We start from the raw sequence: 13,959 nt of genomic DNA, 5'->3' as shown, positions 1-13,959 counted from the left end.
ACTTAACTACTTAGTCTCTCAGACTAAACTCCCCAGTCTCTCAGACTGTCCCAACTAGTCTCTAAGACTAACTACCCAGTCTCTCAGACTGAACTACCCAGTCTCTCAGACTGAACTATAAACGATTCTTTGAAATGTGTTTCGTGTCTTTTATTTGTAAAAATGTTTGTTTCCTGGATCTGGGCATTTCGTGTATGCAATGAAAGTATGTTGTGAAAACATTTTCGTGAGAGCCCTAATGATTGTAGTCTAGACTCGAGAAGGAATCCTAGTTCGCTACAATCGAAGCTCTGATACCAAGTTGTCACACCCTGACTTTTGCAAGAGCTTGATTATGGTGTGACCTTCTTAATACCATTGTATTCAATCATAACAACACTATATGATTAAACCATTAGATGTTCATCGATAAATTAAGTTTTAAAATATCACAACTCAATTTTTGCCACGTAAACTCCAAATTTAAATTACAAACCACAACATGTTTTAAAGAGTTCACGAGGACTCGACAAAAGACCTTAAATAAAACCGAGTTTAGAACCATGTATCTCATCCAGGATTAAGATACATCTCCTAAACCCTAATGACTTCGGATGACATCTATTTATTCATAACGCAGCTTGGAACATCCAAACACCCGCCAGATCCACTTAATTCTCTGAAATACATATATTTTGAAAACATGAACAAAAGTTGAGCGAGTTCATGTGTTTGTGTGTATGAATGAATAAAACCCTTGTAATCAGTGTATGTATGTATGTTTGTAAATCCCGGTATGAAAGCAAACAAGGAAACATATCGAGTAATGGTTTGCAAGGCCATTAACATGCGTGCAACGGCGTAGGAAGGCTCAAACCTAGCAAATTTGTATCGGGCCTCCGGCTGTAAGACATAGTCACCTCATGGGCCACACTGGTCCTCATTGGTGTGGGCTCGCTATACGCAAATAGATCTATCACTCATGTCCCTCGGTCCTAACACTAGGATTAATGGTCTTAGGAGTGTGCCTACCCATTCACATGATCTACTGTACTTTCCAAAGCTAACCATACCAATTGTATTTGTATGTAATCATTTTGTAACATGTACTTCACCCCCGAAGTTAATAAACAAAACAGTTTAAAGAAAATGAGGACATGAACTCACAGTCTTGCGTCTTCGGTCACCGTAACTCAAGCTTCTTCGGGTAAACACGACTACCTACAACGTACTAATGTCTATTAGACGAACGGGCCATGCCTTGATTTAGTATTAATGTTTTGAGTTACGTTTCTTTTATGTCTTCGGTATCATCCCAAGTTATGTAACTCAAATTATATTCGTTACTTTTTGGAATAATCCTTAAAACAGTATATCTTGTTTTAATACTTCCCATGTATTTATACTTGTATTTCCTTCCCAAGGATGGGTATATTTGTATTTGTATTTAGATATTTTACCATGTATCGGTGTCGTATTCCGGTGTGAATTCATACGTACGAGAATACATATTTTCTTGTAATTGTTAAGTATTCTTATACTTAATTTATGTTAAACTTTCCGGAATATTATTTCTAATAAAGGTACACTAATATATATATTTCCCAAAATATATATTTAGGAATTATTACTTAGAAAAATTATTTATGATTTATCATTTTGGCAAAAATATTTGTAGTTCCAAAATAATATATTTTCAAGTCTAACTTTAGAAAATATATAAACTTATTTTTATCCAAAAAATAATGTATTTCAAGTTTATCCAAGAAAATATATATTTTTACCAAAAATATTATATCTCCAAATAATTCCAAGAAAACATATATATTTTTAATCACCAAAAATTATATATTTCCTTCTTGTCAAAATATGATATAACTTTGTGATAATCATAAAAATCATATTTTCATTTCTTGTGTCCAAAATATTATTTACCAAAAATATATTTATAAATGTATTTTCCGGAATATTTAGTAAGTTACATTCTTTCGTTCGGTTTCCCACTATTATGTGTGTAACTTGTGTATTTATTCCTTGAGATTTTTGGTAATATTTTCGATTGTAATTTCTTGGTATTTTTTTAAGTTATATTATTTCAAGTCCTAAAATAATATAACTAATACACAAAGTTTACAAATAATCACACACATGTGTCTTCTAAATATATACCTTTCAAATACATATTTAGTCATTTTTATTTACAAAACCAACCTCCAATATTTATACTTTTTTTAATAAAAATCATGGAAAACTTTGTATGAAAACCATGGTTAAAAATATACTTGTAAATACTTGTTCAAAAATATTTTTCTAAGTATTTAATTTTTACAAAAATTTTGCCATAGTTTCCTCTTAAAAATGGAGATTTCCATGCTTTCCAAACATATTATTTTCTTTTAAAATCATCCCAAACAATTAATAATTTAATCAACACTTACCAAGTGCCAAAATCATGCAATTTACACAACAACATGAACTTGAACTTTTATAAAAACTTGTAGTAACTTACTAGTGTGTTTAGTTAGATTAGTTACCCTTTAAAGTTTGGTTATTTATTTGTAAATACCTTTCTTACAAGATTTAGTCTTTTACAACTTACAAGATGATTTTTCTAAAAATCATTCTTTTCTTTTGAATTTTTCTGTTAACAATGTATTTCTATACTTGATATACCACTAAAAACAAGTTTGGTTTATGTAAGAAACAAGTTTGTATAAATCTTGTTACTTAACTTAGTTTCTTGAGAAAACTATCTTTGAAATCATCCACTTACAAGACTTATATTGTGTTTAAATCATCATCTCATATGAAAACAATTTTATTATTTCAAGTTCTTGTATAAGGTATGATCATCTTGGTCCTTCACAAGATCATCACCTCAACTTGCTAGATCATGTTTTTAATCACAATCTAGTAAGTTACATATGATGTTTAACATCATAAACACAAGAATCAATCATCAAGTATCACACATATACTAAAACAACATATATTCTTATGTCAGTGAGCTTTATGTTAGAGATTATCATCTTGTTCATTAGTGTTCTTCATGATTAGCAACATATATCATCTTTTAACCAACATTATAAGAAGTAACAAGAGATTATAAGAGCCTTACTACTAGCATAAGGCTAGGGATGAAACTCAAGAAGTTGAAGATGATGAATGTGGTGGATAAAAGCAAACGAAAGAGGTCCTTTAATCTCCAAGAGCTCCAAGCTTACTTGTATACCTTCTTACACCTTGTGATGAGTATGGAATGGATGAGATCAAAGGAATGAAGGTGGTGGTGTGTGGCCTTGTTCTCAGCCGAGAGTGGAGGAGAGGGAGAGATATCAAGTGTGTGTTGATGTGTGAAAGATAATGAACTCATAACCTTCCATGTCTTTCTTATAACCAAGTTTAGGTGATAACCTTTGTTTAATACGTCTCAAAAGATCTAACATGATCTAATAAACAAAACAATTAAAATCAAATTAGTGGGGCCATGTGTTGGCCGAAAATAGGTAGGGGGGTCTTAGCATAGGTTTAAACCATCTAGTTACATACAAGTTCTAATTCAAGTGTTAGTTGCATACTTTAGTTAATAGATATTTTGTATGGGGTGTTATGATGTCCGGGGATCATAACTAGCTTGGAAACATTAAAACAGTGCTTCTAGTATAATTTTGATACTTCGGGTAGTGTCCGGTTATTCGGTTGGATACTGGTTTGTTAATGTGCTAAACTTGCAGTTCAGTGTGCTTTGTGTACCCTTTTGTGACACTTTTAATTCCCGACACTTAGGAAAGCATTCAGGACCATTTAGTCATATTTTTGCATGATACTAGCTTGCTAAAATGCTGATTTTTGCTGTATGTTGCAGAATTCTGCACTTTGGGTGAGTTTTAGGCACTTTCCGGCACTTAAACTATCACTTAGAAAAGAAGTTTTATGATCCTTACTTCCCTACACTCTATACTAGTGTAGTACTTAGTCTCTGGCCCATACTGTATCTCAAATCACTGTCTGTCTATGTGCTGAGTTCTTTTCAGCATTTCTGAGTAATCCTCTAACTGTGCTAACTGTGCTTTGTGCATCATTTATGTCAATATGGTTTGCATGTAATAATGATGTGACATTATGCAATATGTGATGCACATGTAAGTATGATGCAGTAATCAGAAAGTAGTTAATTGTAATTCAGCACAGTCACTAGGCACTTAATCATGGTTAATTAATTGTACGGATACCTGGATTTTTGACAGTTGTCACAGCGGTGGGCCGAATAAAGTGACGTTGGTTCGATTAATTTAGAAGTTGGTCATAGAGGTAACCCCCTCAACACGCGGGGGATGTTGGATGATGCTCCGCGATGTGCAACATGTATCAAGACGAGAAAATTATTTAAAACGGTCCAAACATGTGTTTTAGGGTACCACTTCTTGATTATCATTCACGGCCATCGACCAGGAACCCTAAGGACGAAATTCAGCATTACATCTCATCTTCCAAGCCATTCTATGATGTCCAAGCAACTCAGGATGACAACTGAAGTTACGAAGATCACCATGTGCGGCTAAATCCCTTGGTGACTTTCGCCCGGATGAATGTTTACGCGGTTTGATACAATTTTCTATTTTTCTGATTCGTATAACTAGTATATCTTGACTACTTGTGTTGTTTTATTGATAAACGTTTATTGTATTTGAATTATTTGTCGTTTTATCAAGTGTATTGGCAACATACTTGCGTTGTTAGGGGGTTCGTAACTTGGTGGGTAGTTGATACAATTAAACGGATTGTTAGGTTGGATGGCGAATGTTAAAACTATCCTTAACAATTAATTAAAATCAATAATTCCAAGGCCATGTCTATGTAGTGTTTTGAATCAGTAAAAAGATTTTTGTGTTAAAACGGGTATTCGGGATTCCTGGTGGAGGTTATTTCTTAATCTAATAACACTTTTCGTGACAAATCGTGTTCGCTTTTCAATCAAAAAAATAAACCCCCAAGTTAGATAGTTTAGTTTTAATTAATTTCTTTAACACTGACCACATATTCCCCGTGGATACGATAACCTACTTATGTTATCTACGTAGTTTAATTAGGTTTTTGATTCACCCTTACGACAGTTATCAAAATGGCGCCGTTGCCGAGGAATTCGTGCACTTAGTGTTAGTTTAGAATTAGTTGTTTTTATTGTTTTCGAAAAAAATATAAAAAAACCCAAAAAAAATATTTGTTTTTGTTCATTCTTGTTTAGTTCGGTATTACGGGTTGTTTTCTTATTTTCTTGTGTGCAGGTCATTTCTTATTGCATGCATACCAGGTTTTTAAGAAGATCATCACCGCTCTTGTTCGATCCTGAAATCGAAAAGACCACGCGCCAAAATCTACTTCTTTGTTCAGCATAAAAAGGAAAAGCACCGGTTGTCACCATGAATCCTTTAGAAAATCAACAAAATCCAAATCCGTAAACACCACAACAAGCCCCAATTACTGAGATGCCACCAATGCCACCACCCCCACTTACATTTGAGCCACAAAATCAAACCTACACCCACACTCAAACTCAAACTTCACAAATTCCACCCATTGCACCACCATCAAACATAACCACCTAACCAACATCCGTTCCAACAGGAGACTTTCACGTGATAGGTGGACCACATTACTCATAAGAAAGCTGATTACCACTACAACCCAATCCGTTGCGGGCCATGAATAAACCGAATTTAGTGCCACACCCGAATCGGTTGGGTGTCATGTTTGATCAAGTGGAAAACAAGGTTAGAACCGAGACATGGGACGACGGTTATGGACATGAAGAGTGGGAGATAAATGATGGTTATATTTGATATTGATGAGGGTTGCAAAATCCGGCATTGAACCAAAATCAACCAGTTTTTCATCAGAGATAGTCACGAGGTGGAGATGTATATCAAACTCCACCACAGGGTTATCGGGCACCAGCAGCACCACGCCCTCGGAAAAGGGATCCTAGATTTCCAGATCCAAACATTAGAGGAGTAGAGAGTCACTTCCGCCCACAAGTTGTGGAACACTCATCGCCAATTGTCATGCCAGTTGCACAAGGGAATGCGAATAGATCATTTGAGGGAAAGTCGCATATTCTGAACATGCTACCTACCTTTCATGGGAAGGGTATTGAAGAACCGTATACCCATACTGCAGAATTTGAAGCGGTTTGTGGTATGACAGGTGGACACAGGTTTACATAGGATCCAGTGAAGTTGGTACTATTTCAGTTCCCTAAAAAAGACTCAGCATGAGAGTGGTTAGTCTCTTTGCCTTACGCAGGCAGTCACACATGGCAAGAGATGCATCAGTAGTTCTTAGAAGAATATTATACGCCACAAAGAACTAAAATGGGAAGAGTTGCACTTAGGGAATTTCAACAGCTTTCGAGAGCGTTGTTGTATGAGTCGTGGAAGCGGTTCAATCAGTTGATCCAAAACTGTCTTCATCATGGTATTCCAGGATGGGAGTTAATCACCGTTTTCCATGATGGATTATCGAAGGAAGATAAGCAAGACATAAAGGCAACAATGGGTGGTACTTTTCTGAGAAATCATGTGGACGTGGATTGGGATTATTTAGATATCGTAGTAGCTGATTCGAAGAGACAAGCCTAGTCTAACAGAGGAAAGAAACATCCGGTTTCTACATCATCTGGAATGGAAACTTCTATAGCTAGAGTGGCTCAATTGGAGAAAGAGAAAGAGGCGTTGGAACGTCAATTGGCGAAGTTTAAGGGTATTGGAGGAAGAGATGTGTTACATGAGGTTTAATCATGTCCGGTTTGTGATTCGTGTGGCGATTTAGGCCATGTTTGGGAGGATTGTCCGGTACAGTTTGGTACAGCTCAAGAAGAGGTTAACCAGCTCTACGCTGATAACCAGAGATATGATATGAATTCAAACACATATCACCCAAGTTTGTGTAACCACCCTAATTTTAGGTACAGTAATGCTACTAATCAATTGAATCCTACTTTTCAGGTACAAAATCAGGGAGGTCAGCAATAACAAAACAGACAGCCAAGATACAACAATCAGAACTTCAATCAAAGGAGCTATCAACAGAGTCCAAATCAAGGCGGATCGAGTAGGCAGAATGAAGGTTCAAATAATGAGGTGATGGAAATGTTGAAACAAATAAAGAAGGATCAGGAGTTACAAGCCATGGCGTATCAATCGTTAGAAAAGCAAGTTGCTCAGTTGGCTGTCGATGTGGAGCAGGTAAGGAAGTAACCGGGGAAACTACCGAGTGACACTACAAAGAATCCGCAACATCATGCAAGAGTCAATTTGGTAAGTGCTGTTCCTATATCTGAAATTGTTAATACAAATCTTACTACTTCTACCCAAGTAGTTGCAGGTATAAGTGACGGAGGTGAGGAGAGTGAGTTAGGAGCATCGCTCATTTCAATTAAAGTGGGGAAGTTAAAAATCCGCAAGGCACTATTGGATTATGGGGCAAGCACGAATATTCTGTCTGGGAGCTTGTCGATTAATATGAGTTTGGTCCGCTGCGTGAGTTTGATAAGAATGTAATATTGGCATACAATACTTGGAAGCAACCGTGTGGGGTTGTTAAGGACGTGAAGATCCAGATGGGAGAATTTTAATACTCGGTAGATTTCTTGGTGTTGGATTACGCACCTACGAAGACGAATGAGCAACAAAAGGTAATATAGGACGTCCTTTCTTGAACACTGCCAATGATCAAATCAACTGCAGAGAAGGATTGATTAAAATGAGTTCTGAAACCGTAAGTTAATTTTTAATGTTTATTCAAAATCTATTACTTACGAAATTATTAATAATTTATATGAAGCAGTTGCCACTGATGAGATTAGTATTATGTGTTACAGGTCCAAAGATGAGATAAATGAAGAAATTGTGTCAAAGATGAAAGTGAAAAAAAGAGGAAAAGCAGGTAAACCACCTGATGGTGGAAACGCATAGAGATATGAGGCCAAGGTTGAACTTAATTCGCGTGACTATACAAACTTTCCAGACTATGCGAAGCGAAATGATTTAGAGAAGTCTGTAGGTAAGTATGTCTTTGAACCACGTTGAAGTTGCAGGTATGATCTGGCTGAAGATCTAAAACTTAGCGCTCTTAGGAGGCAGCCTAAGGTTTGTCATTAATTTTATTTTTTTCGTATTAGTTTAGTTTATTTTTTGTCAAAACCATGCAATCTTTCAAGTGTGGGGAAGTCCGGGGAGGTTTGGTTAAGCTTTGGTGCAATTGAGGGCAATGCACGGTCCTTTGGGGGGATGGGAGTTGAAATTTGAATAAAATAAAAAAATGAACTTCAAAATTTTAATGAGATTACTGGAAAAAGGGTTCCCCGGCACCACGCGAGGGACGTCTCCTTACCTCTCACGACACGCCTGGCAAGCCAGGTCAATGAAAAGTCAACAAGTAACCTCCGCGCTACGTTGAGGGTGACCGGGGTAAGCGTCGCGACGCGCGATGGCTAGGAGCCGAAAAGGAAATACTTTTTTTAATGACTAGCTGTGTTTGATGTCACAGGAAACCTGTTTTTCTCGCGTTTTCTCTTCGTTTACTAACCATTTAACCGGTTTGGGAGCTTGTGAGCTTTATGTTGCAGGTTTCGATCGTTTTTGTCCATACTCAATCTCCATTTGGACAAAAGTGTTTCGAACGATTTCAAGACAAGTGTCCCATGTTGATGCGACCACGAATGAAACGTTATACGGTTGTAATGGAACGAGGCTCATAGGATTCAATTACTTAAAAATCAGGGGAGTCTGTTCCATTTATCTATGTATTTATATTTATGTTTCTAGTGTGTTAATAGTTTCTCACTCCATTGAGTACTAGCGTCTAGTGTGTCTTAATTAGTGTCAGTGTCGTTTAAAAAAATTGAATAATTCAAAAATCCATAAAAATAAAAAAAATGTTTTGAGAAAGTTTTTGAAAAATGGAAGATGATAGGTATAATTAGATCGTTGGCATTTAATTATTATATATATGACATAATAAACAGTCGGTCATGCATCTAATTTAGGATATGTTGGTAGGCCCAGCCGGTTGATGAGTACCTTAGGAATGGTATAAAATAAATTTATATTAGGTGTCTTGTGGGTTCTCACCTTAGGAGTTATGGTAAAACTGAAACTGTCGAGAGTATAAGAGGTACGTCATAAGTAAAAAACTTATAAGTTTTTCCGATTAAATTGGCACACCTGTTTCTTTTTGTGAAAACAAATCCGAAACAGTGTGGCGCCCGAAAAATATTCCATCCATCCATTTGAGCACATGTTGAAAAAAAAATAGCAAAAACGAAGCCTATGGTATTGCCATGGGGATAACGACTCATACGGTACACACCCTCTAGGTGGAGTTATATAAAAAATATGTGAAGTTTATGGCATTAACCATGGGGATGGTAACTCGTGTGGGGTATGTCCGCTAAAATGATCGTATACAAAAGCATGTAAAGCTCGCAATATCATCCATCTATCCATAAAAAAATTAATGGAAATAGCATAAGAGTTTTTTTATATAAGATGGTAAATATTTATCTTTTAACCTTATAAGCTTGAAACGGGATTAGGTGGCGTTTTAGTGTTTTGAATGTGAGATCCATAGATAACTATAAATTACTTGAACTTAAATGAATCATGAATAAGGCTTTGGAAGCTGGCGATTGGGTTTAAGTGGATCGTATACCTGTATTCTTGGTTAACGTGTGGTTTGATTTGTTAAATAAAATAATCGAATATATTAGATTCCAATGTTTCTGATTGTGATTCCATTGCAGATAATTTTTTCGGGACGAAAAAAGATAAGTGCGGGGATGTGATGTTAGCTTAAAATATGCGTATTTTGTATTAGTTCACGTCGAGTTTTAGTGTGAGAAATATGTTAAGTTATTAGTGTTTAGATATTTATCGTGTATTGATGTATTTGTATTTAACAGGGCTTAAAACAAGTAAACGAGAGAGAAACGAGTTTGAGGGGATCGACAAGAAAATACGGGACACGAATTGAAAGAATGTAAACCTGGAATCGTAGGCGACACTTGGAGGATAGCCGGTTAAGTTCCACGACCCGCCTGGCACATCGAAGCAACGTCGGTCAAAGTAAGACGTATCGGTCAAGTTTATCACCCCCGTGACACGCGGAGGGTGACTGGTTAGCTGCTGCGACGCGCTGGGCCGAATAAAGTGACGTTGGTTCGATTAATTTGGAAGTCGGTCATAGAGGTAACCCCTGCGACACGCTGAGGATGTTGGATGATGCTCTGTGATGCGTGGCGTGTATCAAGACGAGAAACTTATTTAAAACGATCAAGACATGTGTTTTAGGGTACCACTTCTTGATTATCGTTCACGGCCGTCGACCAGGAACCCTAAGGATGAAATTCAGCATTACATCTCATCTTCCAAAGCCATTCTATGATGTCCAAGCAACTCAGGATGACAACTGAAGTTACGAAAATCACCATGTGCGGCTAAATCCCTCGGTGACTTCCACCCGAATGAACGTTTACACAGTTTGATACAATTTTCTGTTTTTCTTATTCGTATAACTAGTATATCTTGACTACTTGTATTGGTTTATTGATAAACGTTTATTGTGTTTGAAGTATTTGTCGTTTTATCAAGCATATTGGCAACATACTTGCGTTGTTAGCGGGTTGGTAACTTGGTGGGTAGTTGATACAATTAAACGGATTGTTAGGTTGCACGGTGAATGTTAAAAACTATCCTTAACAATTAATTAACATCATTAATTCCAAGGCATTGTCTATGTGGTGTTTTGAATCTATAAACGGATTTTTATGTTAAAATGGGTATTCGGGATTCCGGGTGGAGGTTACTTCTTCTTAATCCAATAACACTTTTGGTGGCAAATCGTGTTCTCTTTCCAATCAAACAAATAAACCCCCCAAGTTAGATAGTTTAGTTTTAGTTAATTTCTTTATCACTGACCACTAATTCTCCGTAGATACGATACCCTCTTTACGCTATCTACGTAGTTTAATTAGGTTTTTGATTGACCCTTACGACAGTCACTAGTATCTTATATAAACATGTATAGCCAAATTAATCACTTTGCATGCGATGATTTTATCTTTCAATACCCTTTTAAAGGCTTTACTAAAAATATTTGGTTAAGTTATTGACAAAAGATCAAATACGAAGTATCTTATCGTACAAAAAGCATGAACGGAATGAAAAAATAAAAAAAAATTAAAAAACGCGGTGACATTTTCGTAATTATTTTAGTCGTAGGGTAATTATCAAAATTACTATACAAATGATAATTACGCTATGAGTAAAATAATTACGAATATAGGGTATAGGGTATCACCAGTTTCGGGTATCTTCGGGTATAAATCGGGTATAGTATGGGTATTGATCTCAAAATGTATACTTTATCCACACCCTACGGGTAGGGTCTGGTTTGGTTCCGGGTATGAAATATCCGAGAACAAAAAATAACCGGTTTCGGGTTTTTTTGTCGGGTCCGGTTCCAGGTATGGGTTTTTTTGTGCACCCCTACTTATAGCCAAGTTAGAGTGAAAGAGGTTTACTCAACTTGATCCTTCTCATTTTTCTCTTGACAATTTATAATACAAGGTAAATATAAACTAGATCTCCTATAATGATGGAGATATCTATACAATAATAATCAAATCAATTGCCTAAATATACAAGATACTACTACACCCTCGCAGTTGAAGCATCGGGAGGACCGATGTTGAGACTGGAACGAAAATCATCAAATAAAATGCGCGGGAGACCCTTGGTAAATATATCAGCAATCTATCTGATGGCGAGAAGGAACATGTAACACACGAATGTGACCGCATTGCACCTGTTCACGGACAAAGTGAATGTCGAGCTCAATGTGCTTAGTGCGCTGATGTTGCACAGGATTACCGGAGAGATAGACAACATTAACATTATCACAATAAACCAAGTTAGCACGAGAGAGAGGATGATGAAGCTCGAGGTGAAGATTACGTAACCAGCAAATATCTGCAACCACATTGCAACACCTCGATATTCCGCTTCAGCGCTGGAGCAAGAAATAGTGGACTGACGCTTGGAAGACCAGGAAATAAGATTATCACCCAAATAAACACAGTAACCGGACGTATACCGGTGAGTATCAGGGCATCCAGCCTAGTCCGCATCAATGTAGGTAATCAGACGTAAGCTGGAAATGGGTCCGAGATGAAGCCCGAAATCAGCCGTGCCCTGAAGATATCGAAGGATGCGTTTCAAGGCGTTCCAATGATCAAGCCGAGGTGTGTGCATATGCATGCAAATCTACTGAACAGCGTAAGATATGTCTGGTCGAGTAAAGGTCATGTCACACCCCAAAAACATCGCAGCAGAATATAAAATGTAGTGGTGACGGAAGCTGGTGCCCATTTATATCTTGATGATCGTTGCATTAATTTGTTGGACATTTCACTTAATTAAAACATAGATTTTAAAACGTGAAGTCTCAAAGTCCGTTACAATCACATCATAGTTAAATTGTTTTGATCCTTACGGATCTTATTACGTTAGTCCCAGAAAGTTTAAAAGTCAGTCCAACAATTTAAGTGACAAAACATGCATCAACAAACATAAGATACGCCATAATTCCCGAAGCCGGATTCAAGTACCTGTAGAACACGTTAAAAATCAAGTTTCAACACAAAGGAAGGTGAGTTCAGTTATTCACATACAATCAATATTATTTCAAGGAAAACTTTCTCATTAGGTGTTTATTTGAAAACATCCATGTAATTTTAGAAAGTCCATTTTACTTCCTTAATAAAATCCATGAGCCTTCCATCGGTTCATTACTTCGACAATAGTAATATTGCCCAGGTTTTATATATTAAATTATTGCGTCAATTTTCAGACTCGTATGTTAGCTAGACGATTCGAACTATATATTAACCATGTAGGGATAATCAATGCTAGACAATAAACAGAATATTAATTCGTCGTTTGACATTGACACGGGGCGACCGGTCACGACGGGGTATTCAACCCGATAGATCTACCAAAAATTCATCTCGTGCAATACTTAACTGATTAAACGACATCATGGGCGCATGGTTCTTTCTAGAAGAACAATATGATGTCTGCCTCACGTACAATATATATCCATCCTACTAATATGACAATTTAATAAACGATGTTGGACGAATCCCATGAATCTCCATCATTCTAGACCCAGGCCGGCATCTGTCCCCCAACCGTACGGTCTTGTATCACTTAAGAAATATCGTACGTACAATATTCATTCATCAAAAACGTTTTACTTCGAAACATATAACTTATCAAATCTCATATATTTTTAGCGAAATATATATTTTATAGTAAAAGGTATGTTTTATTTCGAAAACATTATTAAACCCTTTTAACAACGTGTTCCACCCCCAAAATATATACAAAACAGTAAAAAGAGGGGTTTAGTGACACTCACCTTTGGGTGCGTATTTTAAATAGCGCAATCCCCGTGATTGGTTTCTACACGTCCTAATATATATATATAGGAACGATTTTAAATCAATATTCATAACACAAAAATCCTAAGTTTCTCCGTTTCTTAGAACTATCACATAACTTTGAGATTTTCTCGAAAAGTTATCATTTTTTTATTATGTTGGCTCGCTAATATATATGAGTCCATATATATTTATTTTTATGATTTTGCGACTTGAATGATTTTATTGGTGACCATTATTGTGTAAATCCGTTAATTCTCCCGTTCATACGCAATATATCTACGATTTGCGCGTTGTAATATATATACATAAACGTTCACGTAATTTAACATCGAAACACGCGAAATCTTGTTAACTTATCTATTCTGTCATTTTTAAATCAAATATACACAAAATATCTTATATGTATCAAATTTTCAAGCTCGACAAACAAGTTACACTTTTAACGCATTTTTTACCGTTTCTACCGCACGAAACAT

Source organism: Helianthus annuus, chromosome 9 (assembly GCF_002127325.2).
Source record: "Helianthus annuus cultivar XRQ/B chromosome 9, HanXRQr2.0-SUNRISE, whole genome shotgun sequence".
In the NCBI taxonomy this organism is placed as follows: domain Eukaryota; kingdom Viridiplantae; phylum Streptophyta; class Magnoliopsida; order Asterales; family Asteraceae; genus Helianthus; species Helianthus annuus.
Note: the sequence above shows the minus strand (reverse complement) of the source record.